General features: G+C 48.9%; 1 pseudogene; it reads right to left on the bottom strand.

The window, feature by feature from the left end:
• Positions 1-697: 697 nt before the first annotated feature.
• LOC146352459 (uncharacterized) lies at positions 698-2,082 on the bottom strand (annotated as a pseudogene).
• Between the last annotated feature and the right edge of the window lie 13,883 nt (positions 2,083-15,965).

The following is a 15,965-nucleotide window of genomic DNA, read 5'->3' as shown; positions in this document are numbered from 1 at the left end:
TGCTTACTTTGGAGTAGGGAGTGGGCTACTTCTTCAGAATGTGTTCATCGGGAAAGGGGCTGGGGGGGTCACAATGGCAATATAGGGAATTGCTGCTGTTGCACCGGAGAGCAACCAACCACTCATTCACTTCCTCTCTTTCAGATCATGGAGGGGTTCGGAAAGTTGGGGTTCCCTCAAAGTATCACAGCTGTGGATGGTTACCACATGCCCATCATTTCAGTGAGATGACAGGGGGATGATTTCAAAAACCAAAAGCATTTCTACTCCATCCTCCTCCAAGGAGTGACTGACCACACAGGCAGCTTCATTGACATAGAGGTTGGATGGAGTGGGAAGAATCACGATGCCTTTGTGTTCCAGAACTCAGCCCTGTTTGAAACAATGGAGGCTGGCGTCTTCATTCTGGGGAATGCCAGCATCACAGTGAATGGTGTAAAGGTCCCACCCCTGATTGTGGCTGACAGCACCTACCCCATCAGGAGATGGTTCATGAAGCTGCATGGACGCCACCTGGACTGGCGGAAAGGTCATTCCCACTACTACCTTGGGCGGGTTCGCAGTGTGGTGGAGAGGGCCTTCAGAAAACTGAAGAGCTGATGGTGGTGCCTGCCTGACAGCAAGGCTAGAGATTGAGGCACCTCTGTCATTGCCACCTGTGTTATTCTCCGCAACATCTGTGAGAGTGGCATGCCATTTAGAAGGATGTGGAAGAGCAAGGACCAATTGAACTGGCCACTTCGGGTGCCCTGCTGGAAAAAGGGGAGAGGCAGCACACTGAAGAGGGTGAGTGGATATGGGAGGCAATTACAGACTTGCTCTGGAGTTCTGGGGTCAGCCATTAACTGCTCAGGGAGGTGCTCCTGCCAGGCTTACTTAGTATCCCTGGAATGGTATTCAATCAAAGTCACAACCAGCACTTGATGTGTTTCAAAATGATGGACCCAATTTCAAAGCAGTATATTTCACGATGGCAACATGTTATAATTACACCAAAAGTTACAAACGGTTTAATGAGTTATCAAGTTTTACTAACCATTTTATAAATGCTCTACGTGCCCTCCACCTGCTGTATGGACAATATCGAGACAATAGTTGAATTTGTCCCCAAATGCCTCTCAAAGCGTCTTCTTCCACTGAAGTCACCGCTGCTGTGATTCTGTTTTTGAGGTCATCCAGATTAGTTGCTAATGGTGGCACAAAAACATGTTCTTTGATGTATCCCCACAAGAAAAAGTCGCAGGGTGTAATGCCCGGAGATCTTGGGGGCCAAGAGTGTAGCGCCAAGTCTTGGGGTCCCGTGCGGCCTATGCAACGTTGAGGCAGCGTGTCATTTAGAAAACGGCGAACCTGCAGGTGCCAGTGTGGCGGTGCTCCATCTTGCTGAAAAATGAAGTCATCGGAATCTTCATTAAGTTGTGGAAAGAGCCAGTTCTGCAGCATTTCAAGATACATTTGCCCCGTAACTGTGTTTCCCTCGAAAAAGAAAGGGCCATAAACCTTTTTGAGAAACGGCACAAAACATGTTCACTTTCGGGGAATTACGCTAATTCTCTATCGTTTCGTGTGGATTCCATAATCCCCATTTTCGCACATTGTGACGGTTAACTTTACCGCTTAGATGAAACGTTACTTCATCATCACTAAAAATCAAATGCGGTAAGAAGCTGTCATCCTCCATGTTCTGTAACATCGCATCACAAAATTCTACACGCTTTCCTTTGTCACCTGCATGAAGAGCCTGTACCAACTGCAGCCGGTATGGCCTCATGATTAAACGTCGCCTTAACACACGCCAGACAGTCGTATGAGAGATCGCAAGTTCTCGGCTGGCACGGCTAGTGGACTTGCACGGGCTATGCTGAAAACTCTCTTGAATTCTTCTCACGTTTTCCTCTGAAATGCATGGTCGCCCTGTGCTCTTCCCCTTACATAAACAGCCTGTGGGTACCAACGACGAATGCTCTTTGGCATTGGCGGATCAATGCCAAAACGCCGTTGAAACGCATGCTGCACTGCCATTACGGGTTCAGTCTTGATGAACTGCAGAATGCAAAACATCTTGTGTTGTGGGGTCGCCATCTTGCGAATGACTGAGGCTACGGACTGTTTGTGCACTGAAAGAGGCATCTAGCAGTAATCATTTGAAACTCTATGCCCCACCCTTTCAAGTGGAAAGTTTCATTCATGGGCGGTTCATGGTTGCAGAGATATAGCAATTTCAAATCGGGTCCATCTTTTTGAAACACCCTGTATAGTTTCCTGGGAGGGGGGGGCTATGGGGGGAGAATGGGAGAAATGGGGGTTGAAGCAGTAGGCTGAAGTACACACATGGGGGGAAATGGGGTGGGGAGCAATTAGGGTAGGTTACTCTTCCCTTTGCAAAACAAAGGAAGAGAGAGAGGAAGGGAGGGAGAGAACAAAAAGGGGTGCAGCTATGGAAATCTGAAGAGAGATATTTCCCTATGGAGTATGAAAGTGGTTCCCGTGAGATCGCGAAAATGCACAATAGCGAAATAGCACCTTCACAATCTTGGAGCAGCAATCTGAACAACTCTGAGTAAATGTTCCTGATTGAGACTGTCAGTATAGAGCATGAAGTTGTTCACACAAGATTGCAAAAAAAAAGCCCTCATGACTGCGGAGCTTTAACCCCAGAAAAAAAATTCCCAAGAGAGTTACGGGGGCGGGGGCGGGGGGAGTATAGGGCTTCTGGTCTACTGGAGTAGATCGGAATGCCTTGGAACCCAACTTTTCCTCTCAAACCCTGTCCCTGGAAAACCTCAAAGTCGCTCTCTCACATTAACGCTCTTCACTGGGAGCCCAAGCTGCAAATTGCACCCTCCCCAAGACCTTTTGCCATGCTTTTAGTGCTTTGGAACGTTTTGCAGTGGTGTCACTGCTTAGGAAGAAGTTACCCCAGCCCAACATAGTGAATACTTAGGGAAAGCACAACCCCCAACCTCCCACCCCCCCACACACAAAATACACGGTGTCCCTTTAAGTTGCTGAACCATAGATGTGACATTGTAGCCCTATGTCCCTGCATTACCAGGAAGTCAGGATCTTCTCCCTTAGCTGCAGGGCAAGATGGCTCACAGGCACAGGGGGCATGATGCTGGCTGGTGCCAGAAGTACACATGCTCCTGAGGCTGATCCAGGAGAGTGAATGGGTCCACCGGTTGGTGCCCAGCTCCTGCCTGCAGACCATCCACATCTCCTGCTGGATCGCTCAGGACATGTGTGCTGCTGGCTACCAGTAGAGTGCTCTCCAGTGCAGATCAAAGTTTAAAGTGTTAAGGGGAGCCTTCTACCAGGCCCTGGAGCCCCACAGCGAGCATCCACCTTGTGCCACCCAGCCATCCTTCTTCAGGGAGCGGGGTGCTGGCTGGACAGCCCAGCCCTGAAATCCACAGGCTGGGTGGGAAGTAGACACTTCCTCTCTTCACTAGGCTAACAGTTGATAGGTAATCCCAAGGCCCCACTCTCCCTACTTAAGGTTCTGTGTTCTTTTAAGTTTCAACCTGACACATGCCCACCCTAATAAAGGTTTCTCAGGAGTTTTACTCCAGGCAAGGGAGAACAGCATGCTATTTGCTCTGCTTCCTCTCAAGACTCACTCTGGTATCCATAATGCATTCTTTATTAATATTGGGCATGGCCAAAAATACCTCAAATGTATTCATATTTTGCATATAGACTTGGTGCTTAGACCCCTCTCTTAGCCACCCAGGTCTTTACTAAAAGCTATGAATACTAGTATTTGCTGGTTGTATAAGAGATAGAGATGTGGGAACATGCATTTTTATCAGTGTGTGGTGCATTTAGCATAGAACCACTCCTCTGTGTGGGGAGGAGTCTGGGAAATGGGATCAATCCCTAGACCATCCCAAAACTTCATCACTAGCAGTCACCGTGTCAAACAGAGTTAGACTGGGTGTCAGTGCTGTGTGCAATGGGTCATTGCTCACAGCTGTACTTGGCAAGGGGCCAGTGCCAGAGAAATTAGGATTGATGATTGCCCCCTTTCCTTCTCCAGCTTGCCTTGAGCCACAGGGAGAGGATGAGGGCATGCTGGAGCCTACACCACCAGGTGAGTGCATTGGTGTACGAGTGAGGGGTTCTTTGCACTGTGCGATGTCTCTGGGTCACCCACTTAGAACATAAAAACATAAGAAGAGCCCTGCTGGATCAGACCAAGGCCCCATCTAGTCCAGCATTCTGTTCACACAGTGGCCAACAAGCTGTCGATCAGGGACCCACAAGCAGGGCATGAGTGCAACAGCGCCCTCCCACCCATGTTCCCCAGCAGCTGGTGTATATAGGCTAGGGATGTCAGAAAATTCCGCCACGGATCTCGGTGAGGCCAAATGCCAGTGCATTCGGCCCCCTGAACTCCATGACAGAACGGCCTGCCACCCCCCCGCCACCCCGCAGATCCCCCCCGGGATGAGACTTACCTGGGGCGGATGTTCCGGACGGCGGCGGCGGCTGCAGTGGCGGCGGCGGCTGGTCTTCTGACCAGCTGCTGCCACCGCCGCCATTTGCAGTCTGTTCCCCCCCATTTGTGATAGGCTACATAAAGACTTATGTAGCCTATCACGTCTGGGTTAAAAATGGCAGTGGCTGTGGCCGCCGCCATTTGCGTTCCTTATTTTTGGCCATCTTAGTCTACGTAAATATTTACGTAGACTAAGACGGCGAAAATAAGGGGGAACGCAAATTGTGTAGCGGAAGCTATTTGCGTTCCCCCTTATTTTCGCCGTCTTAGTCTACGTAAATATTTACATAGACTAAGACGGCCAAAAATAAGGAACGCAAATGGCGGTGGCCATAGCCGCCATTTGCGTACGCATTTTTTTTTTTAACCCAGATGTGATAGGCTACGTAAGTCTTTACGTAGCCTACCACAGCTGAATTCAGGGACGCAAACAGCGGCGGCTACAGCCGCCACCATTTGCATCCCTGCTAGCCAGCGGCTGGATGTCCAGCTCCTGGCGGCTCCACGGAATCCCCGCAGAGCGGAGCCAGCCAGCCAGGATTCCAGGGGGAGGGACGGAGCACCTCCCCCCCCAGCAAAACCTGGTGGAGCCAGGTAAGCGGGGTTTCGTACACCCCTAATATAGGCTCACTGCCTCTGGCACTTGTCAGGGGTGTTTCTGAGCACAGGGAGTGGGATAGCAGTTCAGATTCTGAAGAAGAACCATCAGACATGGGGGAGGTGTTTTCCCAGACTAGTCCAGATACGAGTAGGCCTGCTTCTCAGGTTACAAACATACAGATGGCTGAGCTTGAGGGTCCCTCCTCACCCCACCCCCCCGTGAGAAGCAGCAAACAGGAGGTTGATCTAATAGATACCAGGCACAGATGCAGAGCAAAGAGAGAGAAGGCAGGGGTGGAACTTAGACGGTCTACTGAATTGGTCTTGCATGAGAAGCTGCACTTAGAAGCCTCATGACAAGGGAGAGACCTCCCCCCCTTAAGTTAGGCTAGCAAGACCGCCTCCCTCTTCAAACGGCGGGCAACTCTCATAAATTTCATTTGGATCCCCTGAAGACATTCCTTGTAGATGGAGTTTCTCTGAGAATTTGCATCTGTATGACACTGTGAAGTAATGGATTAAAAACTGTAGACTGAAGCCTCTCGACTGTGTATGTTTGGGCAATGAATTGAAGTGGGGGCTAAAGAAATCGTGACAGTACTGGAGGTAGCACAGAGCCATCAAGACTAGTAGCCATTGATAGCCTTTTCCTCCAGGAATTTGTCTAACCCCTTTTTAAAGCCATCCAAACTGGTGGCCATCACTTCACTACTTCCTGTGGTAGCAAATTCCATAGTTTAACTATGCGCTGTGTGAAGAAGTACTTCCTTTTATCTGTCCTGAATCTCCCACCAATCAGCTTCATGGGATGACACCGGGTTCTAGTATTTTGAGAGAGGGCTGTCTCCCTATCCACATTCTCCACACCATGAATAATTTTGTAGACCTCTATCGTGTCTCCCCTTACTCTCCTTTTTTCCAAGCTAAACAATTCCAGCTATTGTAACCTTCTCTCATAGGGGAGATGCTTCAACACCTTGATAATTTTAGTTGCCCTTTTCTGCACCTTCTCCAGCTCTACAATATCTTTCTTTAGGTGTGGTGACCAGAACTGTACACAGTATTCCAAGTGTGGTTGACCATAGATTTGTATAGGGGCAGTATGATGTTGGCAGTTTTATTCTCAATCCCTTTTCTAATTATCCCTAACATGGAGTTTGCCTTTTTTACAGTGGCTGCACACTGGGTCGACATCTTCCTTGAGCTGTCCACCACAACCCCAAGATCTCTTTCCTGGTCAGTCACCACTAGCTCAGATCAGATCCCATCAGGCAACACTTGAAGTTGGGATTTTTGGCCCCAATGTGCATCACTTTAGACTTGCTTACATTGAACTTGGGGATCCAGGATTGGGGATCCAGGCAGTGCTGGTGACCTTCTTTGGGCAACACCAAAGGTTGGGCAGATATGTAACTACGTTGTGTCTCCCAACAGCCTCGCAACAACCTGGAGGGGATTGCCAGGCTGTGCCCCAGCCTGCGGTCTAGGCGCAGCCACCGCTGCTGCCACCCAATGCCCAGCTGCCACTGCCACCTGCACAGGAAGGTCAGACAGCCTGGGGAGGTGGAGGAGAGCGCCCTGCACCAGCCTGTGGGTGGGAAGCCTATCCTCCTATGGTTGCCAGTGCAGCGCTGCTGCAGCAGATCCTTCAGACTGTGCTGCAGATCCAGGCTGGACATGGGTGCAATAGCTGAAGTTGCACTATCTTAAGAAATGTCAAGGATGCCAAGCACTAACCAGCCCCCCTCCTTTAACTTAGTGACCGCTGTTACAGACTGGGTGGGAACCCTGGAGCAGCTGCAGGCACAGGTGAGAGACCAACGTGGCCTGGAGGTGCCGGGACCAGCATGGCCAGCTGGCTCCCTCCCTGACCTGGATCCCACCCCACCTCCCACCAATGTAAATACCCCCACCTTCCTCTGCCCCTCTGCCCCCATCTTCTACACAAACTTATATGCACCCACCAATGTAAATACCCCCACCCTCCCCTGCACCCCCATACATCTACCCAAATGTATATAGTGTCACCAGTCCCCAATATCCTATTTATTTTTTATATCCATTTTCAATTTTAAACTAATAAAACATCTTTATTTCAACAGAAATCATAACCTCTGGGCATTTCTTGCTGTGTGCTCGGGGATGGTCTGGGACAGCGTGGATTTGGGAACTGCCAAGAGGGTAGCATTGGTGGGGGGTTATGGGGAAAACTTATTGGGTTTCTTCACCCGACTCTGTTCCCTCTGGTGGGGTAGGGGGGACTTCTTGGGGGTGGAAGCCTGCTTTGGCTGGATAGCAGCAGTGGCAGCATGTGGGGCTAGAGACCTGCTACTTGTGTGAGAGGGAATGCTTCTTTTTCTACCTCCTTGAAGCACTGGTCATGTCAGGGTGGAAACTGAGCCCAGAGAGTCTCAGAGCAGTTCAGATTCTGAGGAGGAACAGCTATCCATGGGAGAGGGGCTAGCTCATCCCTCACAGGCTCAGCACCTGGCAGAGATTCCAGAGATAGAGAGCAACCTGGGTAGTGAGGGAATGCAGGAGGGGGGCTTCTTAGACGCTCGACACAGATGCAGGGAGTGACGAGCGATGGAGGGTGCGGAAAGGAGGCGTAGCGCCCATTTGGCGCGCAAGCAACGGCCGCCTCACATGGACCCAAGGGAAAGAGGGTGGATCTCTCCCTAGCCCATATGTTCTGTGTCTTCAAGTGACTCTCCTTCAAACAGGGATCAACTGACTACTTGAAACTTTGGCTACCCTGCTGTTCCTTGCTTAGTCGCTGGTGATTAGCATCTGAAAGTCATTAAGTTGTAAAAGGGTTAAAGCTTTGAAAAGTAGGGATGTACGAAAGTCACTTACCTGGTCTCGCAGCTTGCTTCGTGGTGGGGGGGAGGCACTTCGCTTCTCCCCCCGAAATTCAGGCCGGGGGGGAGGCTTCCCGCCTCACCTGGCCGAAATTCAGGCCGGGGAGAAGCACCCCATCTCCCCGGCCGCGAACTTCAAAAGAAAAAAAAAAAGCCCCGTGATAGGCTACGTAATGATTTACGTAGCCTATCATGGCTAGATCTGCAAAGTCAGCCGTGATAGGCTACATTAATTGTCACGTAGCCTATCACGGGTGACTTTAAAAAAAAAAAAAAGCATGTACGCAAATGGCGGCCCCCATAGGGAGCCACCATTCGCGTTCCTTATTTGGTCCCTGTAGTCTACGTAAAGATTTACGTAGACTACGGCGAAAATAAGGGCAACGCTATTTGCATATTTAAATCTTTACGTAGACTACAGGGACCAAATAAGGAACACGAATGGCGGCTCCCTATGGGGGCCGCCATTAGCATACGCGCTTTTTTTTTTTTTTTTAAGTCACCCGTGATAGGCTACGTGACAATTAACGTAGCCTATCACGGCTGACTTTGCAAATCTAGCCGTGATAGGCTATGTTAATCATTATGTAGCCTATCACAGGGGCGTTTTTTTTTTTTTTTACATTTCTTGTAATGGCGGCGGCGGCAGCCGGTCGAAAGATCGGCTGCTGCCCCTGCCCCTGACGAAGACCTGCCGAACCGCCGCCGGGACCCGCCGCCAGGAGCGACATTTGTAAAAGGTAAGTCCCATCCCGGGGGGGGGGCAGGGGGGCGGAGAATTTCTCCCTGAACCTTCGGAGGACCGAATGCGTTGGCACTCGGCCCCCCGAAGTTTCGGGGAGAAATTCTGCCCCATCCCTATTGAAAAGAAATCCTTGCATCTGTGTCTTGAGTTGGCTGTTGGCATCTACTGGGAGAAGCCGCCAGAGCGCTCCTGACAGGTCAGGAGTCACATCCTCTGTGTTGGTGGGAGGCTCAGCCCAATCGTGCCTGCCCCCTCCCTTCCCAAGCTCCCCCACTAGTGTCCCCACTAGTGTCTCAAGCAGGTCCAGTTGCCTGCTGATTTCTGCCAGAAGTGCATGTCTCCTGCACTCAGCCTCATCTGCTGTTGCACCCTCAACACCTCATTCATATAGCTCGGTGTCCCACCCAAAAGCATGGAGCAACCTGTTGTTCTCAGAAGTGGTGTGTCACAGCAGCTGAACCAGGTTGTTAGAGGCAGAGCGACCTGTCCTCTGATTCCAGGCCATTGCCAGGCATGTGGCAGGGGACACCGTGGCTATGTAGTTCGGGATGCCAGGTTTTGCAAGAGGCAAAGAAATAAACAGTGTAAGTGTCTTTCCATATAGTCCTTTCCCTCATGTTAAGCCCCCCTGCCCCTGGGACACTGGTCTATGGAGAAGGCGAGCCTTGGGTTCATGGGCAGGCAATGGCACTTCCCTTGGGGTAACCCCCCCCCCCAGACCATGGTCTATGAAGGCTCTGTTTCTGGGGAGGCTTCTGGGAAAGATGATCTGAGTGGGGGCCCCTCCCTGAGAAAGCCACTTTCTCCCCCCCCCCAGTAGTATGGGGGATATTTACACAGCACCCAAAAGAGAACCCAGTGTTCCATACAATATGCATAGGCTAAGTTAGATGCAACTTTAGAAGTAAGAACTATAATTTAAAAAGACATATAGCTCAAACATTGTTGAGAAGACTCTGACCAGCTTACATGCCAAAGAGTTATCCGCATAAAAACATTTTTGCCTATTGGCAAAGGATTGCACTGCAAGTCCTTATTCTCAAATGTATTCAGCAGCGTAGACTGGTGGGTCTGATGTCAGTGGGTTGGGTTGGGGGGGGTTCTCATTGTGAGCAGCAGGGAGGAGAAAGGGAGTAGGCAATAGGCAAAAGTGCACACATGGGGAAAAATGGGGTGGGGGAGCAATAACTCTGCAGCAGATTGCCTGGATGCTGCTAAATGGGGGTGGAAGAGGTAGAAATAGGGAACATTGCAATCCTATGCATCCCTACTGAGAAGTAAGCCCCATTGGGGTACTTCCTCCCCTGTAAGTGGGTTTAGAATTGCAGCCAACACAGGAAGCTGAAATCTGAATTTGAAGACATCTTTGTGAACAGAAATGCAACTGACCAGGGAATAACAGCCAGGAAGAAAGGAAATAAAATAAACATCACCAGCCATTGGCAATAACTCAGGGAGATCTGAGGAATTGTTTCCAAATAATTCTTCAGATTTCCCTGAAGAAATTAAAATCCCCAGTCCTCCAGAGCTCAGGCAGTCACGGGACTAGAAATGGGGAACATTGCAATCCTATGCATCCCTACTCAGAAGTAAGCCCCACTGGGTTACTTCCTCCCCTGTAAGTGGGTTTAGAGTTACAGCCAACAACTCCAAGAGGAGTTCTCAGAAACAAAAAGAGGAAAATCATTATGATCATCATCATCATCTCTTCCAAAATGGGCAAGATGAAATCTGAATTAGAAAACTTCGTGGTGAACCCAGTCCTCCAGAGCCCCCACCCCAATTTCACCACATCCTAGCAATCTGCTTCAAATTCAGTCTTGTCAGTCACATTTTCCCTCAGGGTAACTCCCCACTCCCCATGTCCTCGGTCTATGCAGAAGGTCCAGCAAGGCAGACTGCATAGCAGACCGTTCCTAGGTAAGGGGAATACAGAACCAAGTGCTCTCACTTTGAGGCATTTCTTCTGTGGTGTACCTGGCTGGGATCCTACCTGGGCAGTGCTCTCTCAGCAGGCTGGACCCCTCGGTAGTCTGTGGGCCAGCATCCTCTGTGGTTTCACCCACATCTGTAGAGGCAGAAGAGGCTGTACCAGCTGCGTGATATAAAGGCAGTTATAGTTAGGCTGTGTGGTGTTGCCACAAAGGGACACATGCCTCAGGAAAAGCAGTGCCTTCCAGTCCAGCAGATTGTGCAAGCATAGGCAGTGAACAGTATGGTGGCTCTTGAGTCCATCCACTCACCTTGTGGCTGATTTGGCTGGGTCTCCCCTTCTCCAGAGTCTGCAATTTCTACATCTAAGTGAAGAAAGAAATGAGCTGTGGTAGGCTGCGGCAGAAGTGAGTGGGGGTGGGGGGGAGAAATGATTGGGAAGAAGACTCACCCATATTTCCATCCAGTGGTACCATGGATTCTTGCCACATTAATAGTCTGAATGTCGTGTGACTGAAGACCTCCTCTGATCCTGCCTGGACAGGTGGAAGTGCCGGAGGAGGAGCAGCAGGGCCAGCAGGAGTTCTGTGGATGAATACTCCTGCTCACCCTCTTCAGTTGTATTGTAGCATCCCCCCTAAGGATGCTATGGAGCTCCTTGTAGAAGGGGCACATTGCCACATTATTCCCAGAGTGGGAGTTGTGAGCGACCACCCGTCTATATTCCAGCTGCAGTGCTTTGGTCTTTGTCCTGCACTCCACTGTGCTTCGGCTGTGACCCCTGAGGGTCATTTGGTGGGAAATCTTCACATAGGAATCTCTGTTACTGTGGCTGGAGCAAAGCTGCTCCTGGATCTTCTGCTCCCCCCATATGTTGAGGAGATCCATGATTTCCTCATACTTCCAGGATACCCCATGCCCTGTGCTAGCAAACTTTACTGAAGCCATGCAACCCTGGTCAAGAATAGTGGCAGAAGCCCTGGAGAGAGAAAGGAGAGACAATATAAGAAATCAGAAAACAACCCCCAAAATGGCCTTGGAGGGAAAATCACTAGTGCGCAATTGTGATTTTATGGCTCAAAACCCAAGTGCCAGCATTCAACCCTACCCATTTAACCATAGATGGGTTTTCCCTGCTCAGAATTGCATGCTCCCACATGAACTACCTTAGAGAACTCTTGGGCCCTGTGCTAAGCAAACATTAGCAGGCTCCCACCGTAGTGACTTCCAAGGTCCAAATGGTCACTTAAAACTACTTTAAAGTCCAGGCCATGGTGGTAGCTGGAACCAGAGCGCTTACGTCGGGGTTGCAATAGAGCACTAATGCACTACTTCGATGTTGCACTTTAACACATTCTCGATTCATAGGGAATTTAAAATTAGAATTCATGCTATCTTGAAGTTGTGTTTTAATGCAGTATTGACTGAAGGCAAATTAAAAATTTGGAGGAATGGCCACCAGGTGAGTTCACAAAAAGATGACTTAAACATTCAGATGGCAATTAGTTCCTTCGATAAACCAGTGCAGGCAACGATGATGCTATGTACTTTCCAGTCACAGACAATTCTGGTATTTAGCACTGGAACACTTACTTTGGGTTCGCGATAGAGTGCTAATGCAGTATCTTGACACTGAGCTTTAACAGGCAGGTTTTTTCAAAAAAGGTAGAGGCTCTGAAGCACAGCACACCTAATCTTTTTTTGGGTGGTGGGGGTGTGAGACCAGTGGTAGGCAAGAGAAGTAAGTACCATAAGGCAGTACTCCTTGAACGCAAGCTGCAAAATGGCAGAAAAATCAGGGAAACAGGAAGGGGAAACATTGGGGAAAAGACTCCTTGACTGGGGTCAGTGAAGTCATGGGCAGGTGAGAGTAGGGATGTACGAATCCCTTACCTGGCTCCGCACTGGGGCATCCGCGGTGGGGGGAGGTGCTCCATCCCTCCCCTGGAATCCTCCCCGGCCGGCTCTGCTCTGCAGCGTCTCCGCGGAGTCGCCGGCCAGGGCCGGCCACAGCTGGAGTTCCGGCCACGGCCGGGCTGCTGCGGCCGCAAATGGCAGCCATCGTAGCAGCCATCATTTGGGTCTTTGCAATCAGTCATGATAGGCTACGTAAGTATTTACATAGCCTATCACGGCAAAGAGCAGGAACACAAATGGCACCCGCTACTCCATTTGCTTGGCTGCCTTTACCGTGATAGGCTATGTAAATACTTACGTAGCCTATCACGGCTGCAAGGATGCAAATGGTGGCCGCAGCAGCCCAGCCGCGGCCAGCTGGGAGACCAGCTGGAGCTGCCGCCACTGCTGCCGCATCCGCCCCAGGTACGTTTCATCCCGGGGAGATTCTGCGGGGGGCGGGAGGCCATTCCGCCACAGATTCTGGAATCCATGGTGGAATTACCTGACATCCCTAGGTGAGAGACATACCCCTCAGCAGGGCTATCACATTGAAGTAAATGTGGAGGGTTGGTACACACTGCCACAGAAGCTCAGGCAAGCTGAACTAGGGAAAAGAATTGGACTAAAACTAGTCTCAGAAAAACAGTTTTTTCCGCTAAAAGCTCCAGGCTGGCTGCGGGATGGCCACGAGGTCATGTGCCCCAAATGAGTTCCAAATGCAGCCAGCTTGCAGCAAATTTCTCATGGGGACACCCCCATGGTCCTCTCTCTGCTGGGAATATCTATACCTATTGAATTTTGCTGGTGCAGTTGGGCGAGAAATTGGGGGGGGTAATTATGTTTTGATGAGAATTTACCAAAAACTACTCATTTCTTCAGATATTGGATGGAAAGAGCTTGAGATATGAAAAATTCAAATGTGGCAGAAAGCAAAACTGAAGATTTGTCCATTGCTATCTATGTCCCCCTCATGACTGAACAGGGAAAGCCATTCCTGTATTCTCCACTTTGAAGAATAGAGGACTGGCTTACAGATCAGAGGATGTTTTCAGACAAACTGAAGTTCTGATCTCTCTTTTTCTAGAAATTAAGTGGCAGCCTTTTAAAAACATTGATGGGAACAGTAGCATGGTTATTTCTCCACTTGCCTGCCTCCACAGCCAGTTTACCCCCAGACATTATATATGCCTCAGATTTGTGTTACTGCCTTTGTATCTGTTATTGCATAGCTGTCTCATAAAGGTTAAAATATGAGATGTGTTTGCTCTGATCATCAGGACTAGTCCATCAGTCTAAGTAGGTGAGATCAAGTTTCTCCTTCCCCTGGTTTTCATACAGCACATTAAAGAGTTGGGAAGTGAGGGAGGAGAAAGAGAAAGAGAAGGAGAGAGAGGTGGGGAAGCATCTTCAGCAACTTCCATTTGTGGATAATATAAATTTAAGATGTGCTATAAAGTCAGAGCAAGCAGCAAGTAAAAATCAAAAGGACTGGAATCATAGTGCATAACTGGGTTTACTGACTTGCTCAATAAAACTTATTATAGACAAATGTAAAGAAACACACACTGGTCACAAAAATTTAAAATGCATAGGCAGAAAGCAGATTTAGCTAAAACAGAGAGCATGTAAAAGAGAAATTAAAGGTATGACATACGCTTACCTGTAAAAATGTCCACACAATATGCTGAAGTAGTAAAACCAGAGTTCCAGAATATAATTAGCGCATGCTGTTCAACATGCACATTTTTAGAAGGTGTTGTATAGAAAAAGGCGCATTAAAAGGGAGAGGATGATAATAATAAAAAATAGAAGCTGGGTTGGAAGAATGTTTGGTGGTAAAAGATGTGAGCTGGTTATATAAATTGGACTTTCTCATTAGGACAAGTTGCATGGAAGAATTGTGTAGAGTAGTACAGTATATAGTGTCGTGGTAATGTTTGCAAATGGCAACTGGAATAACCTAGATAAATAACCCATGGCAAGCCATGCCATGCCATGCAAAGCAGGTTGTTCAGTGTCACATATGACTTTGTTCAGATGTTCAAGAGGTTGCTAGGAATAGTTCTTTAAAGGCAAGACTTTAGGTGTTTCTACATTAAGTAAAACCCCCGCAAAAACCCACATCCTGTCCGGAGCTTCCTGCTTTTGGTTTCTTTGTGGGATTAGGGGGGGCTTCTTTACACAGCAGCCATGTAGTTTGAACTGAGGGAGTGCCTTCCTCCCTGGCATGTGTGCAAAGGAGGGCGGGGAGTCTTGTTTTCATAGCTTAAGTTCTGCTGTACTGTTTTCTCGCAGCCCCCAGGAAACCTCTGACTTACTTCTGAGTAGACATAAAAGGTAAGATTGTACTGTAAGTCTGCAACCCTTGACACACTTATGTGGGTGTAAACCACATTGAACTCAGTGGGACTTACTTCTGAGGAGATATAAGATCACCCTGTAAGTCTGCAACCCTCGGCACACTTACTTGGGAGTAAGCCCCATTGAACATAAGGGTGGTCTGAATCAACACAGGACGTTGCTTCTGAGCTTGGTGGGGTGGGAGATCAGATGTGTCTACCTTCATTGCAGGGAGGCATTTCACCCTCTTCTTCCTCCAGTTGAGAAATGCAGAGGTGGGAGACGCAATTGGCAGGCGATTCTTGCCCTCGCACCTGTCAAATCTCATCCTGACCGTGCCTCCAACAACTGAAAACAAATGCCCACAGCAGGCAGACACAGCGGTTTCTTCAGCTATTGCGAATTTCACGGGGAGGTCATGATGCTCCTGTTCCGTGGGCTGGAAAAAATACCACATTTTTGTGTTTGGGTAAAACATGAGATAGGCTGGAGGAAATGGAGGGAGACAGCCTGAAGGGTAACAGTGTCATCTAAAGAGCCCTCAAACTTCCAAGAGAGAGCTTTCTCAATAGCAGGATAAAAGCTCCATGTTATGAACCCCTTTGAAAGGGGGTTGGTCAAAATGTGCACTTTCCATCAGTGTGCACTTCTAGCCCCATTTTGAGTCATGTCCATTTTGAGCTGGGCTCCACCTGAACCTCTACCATTTGACTACATGTCTATGATCCCATGTCATTTGCATCCAAGGAGCGGCACCATCACATCTTGTCAAATTGAGGCCTCCACTGCCCATTCCCCAAGGTATGGGAAGATGAGAAGACTGGCAGAGAAGCGAGAGTTAGGAGACAATAGTAACTGGGGTTTTTTCCCTAGTATTCATATAAAACACTCTTTAAAAACAAAAACAAAAAAAGCTTGCACGTATTCTTGCAAACTTCAAGCATTCAGCTAAGATATTTGAAAAGCCCTGTTAATTTTGGAGGTGAGCTACATAGGCACTCTCATTCCTACTCAGAAGTAGAACCAAGACTAATGCTCATTTGTTTGATTTTGGGGTGAAAACTAGTTCTATCAAGGGCAGGAATAT

Source organism: Heloderma suspectum, chromosome 2 (assembly GCF_057233095.1).
Source record: "Heloderma suspectum isolate Gila_16-S chromosome 2, 16-S_ref, whole genome shotgun sequence".
NCBI classification, from domain to species: Eukaryota; Metazoa; Chordata; class Lepidosauria; order Squamata; family Helodermatidae; genus Heloderma; species Heloderma suspectum.
This window is presented reverse-complemented; position numbering and strand designations above follow the sequence as displayed.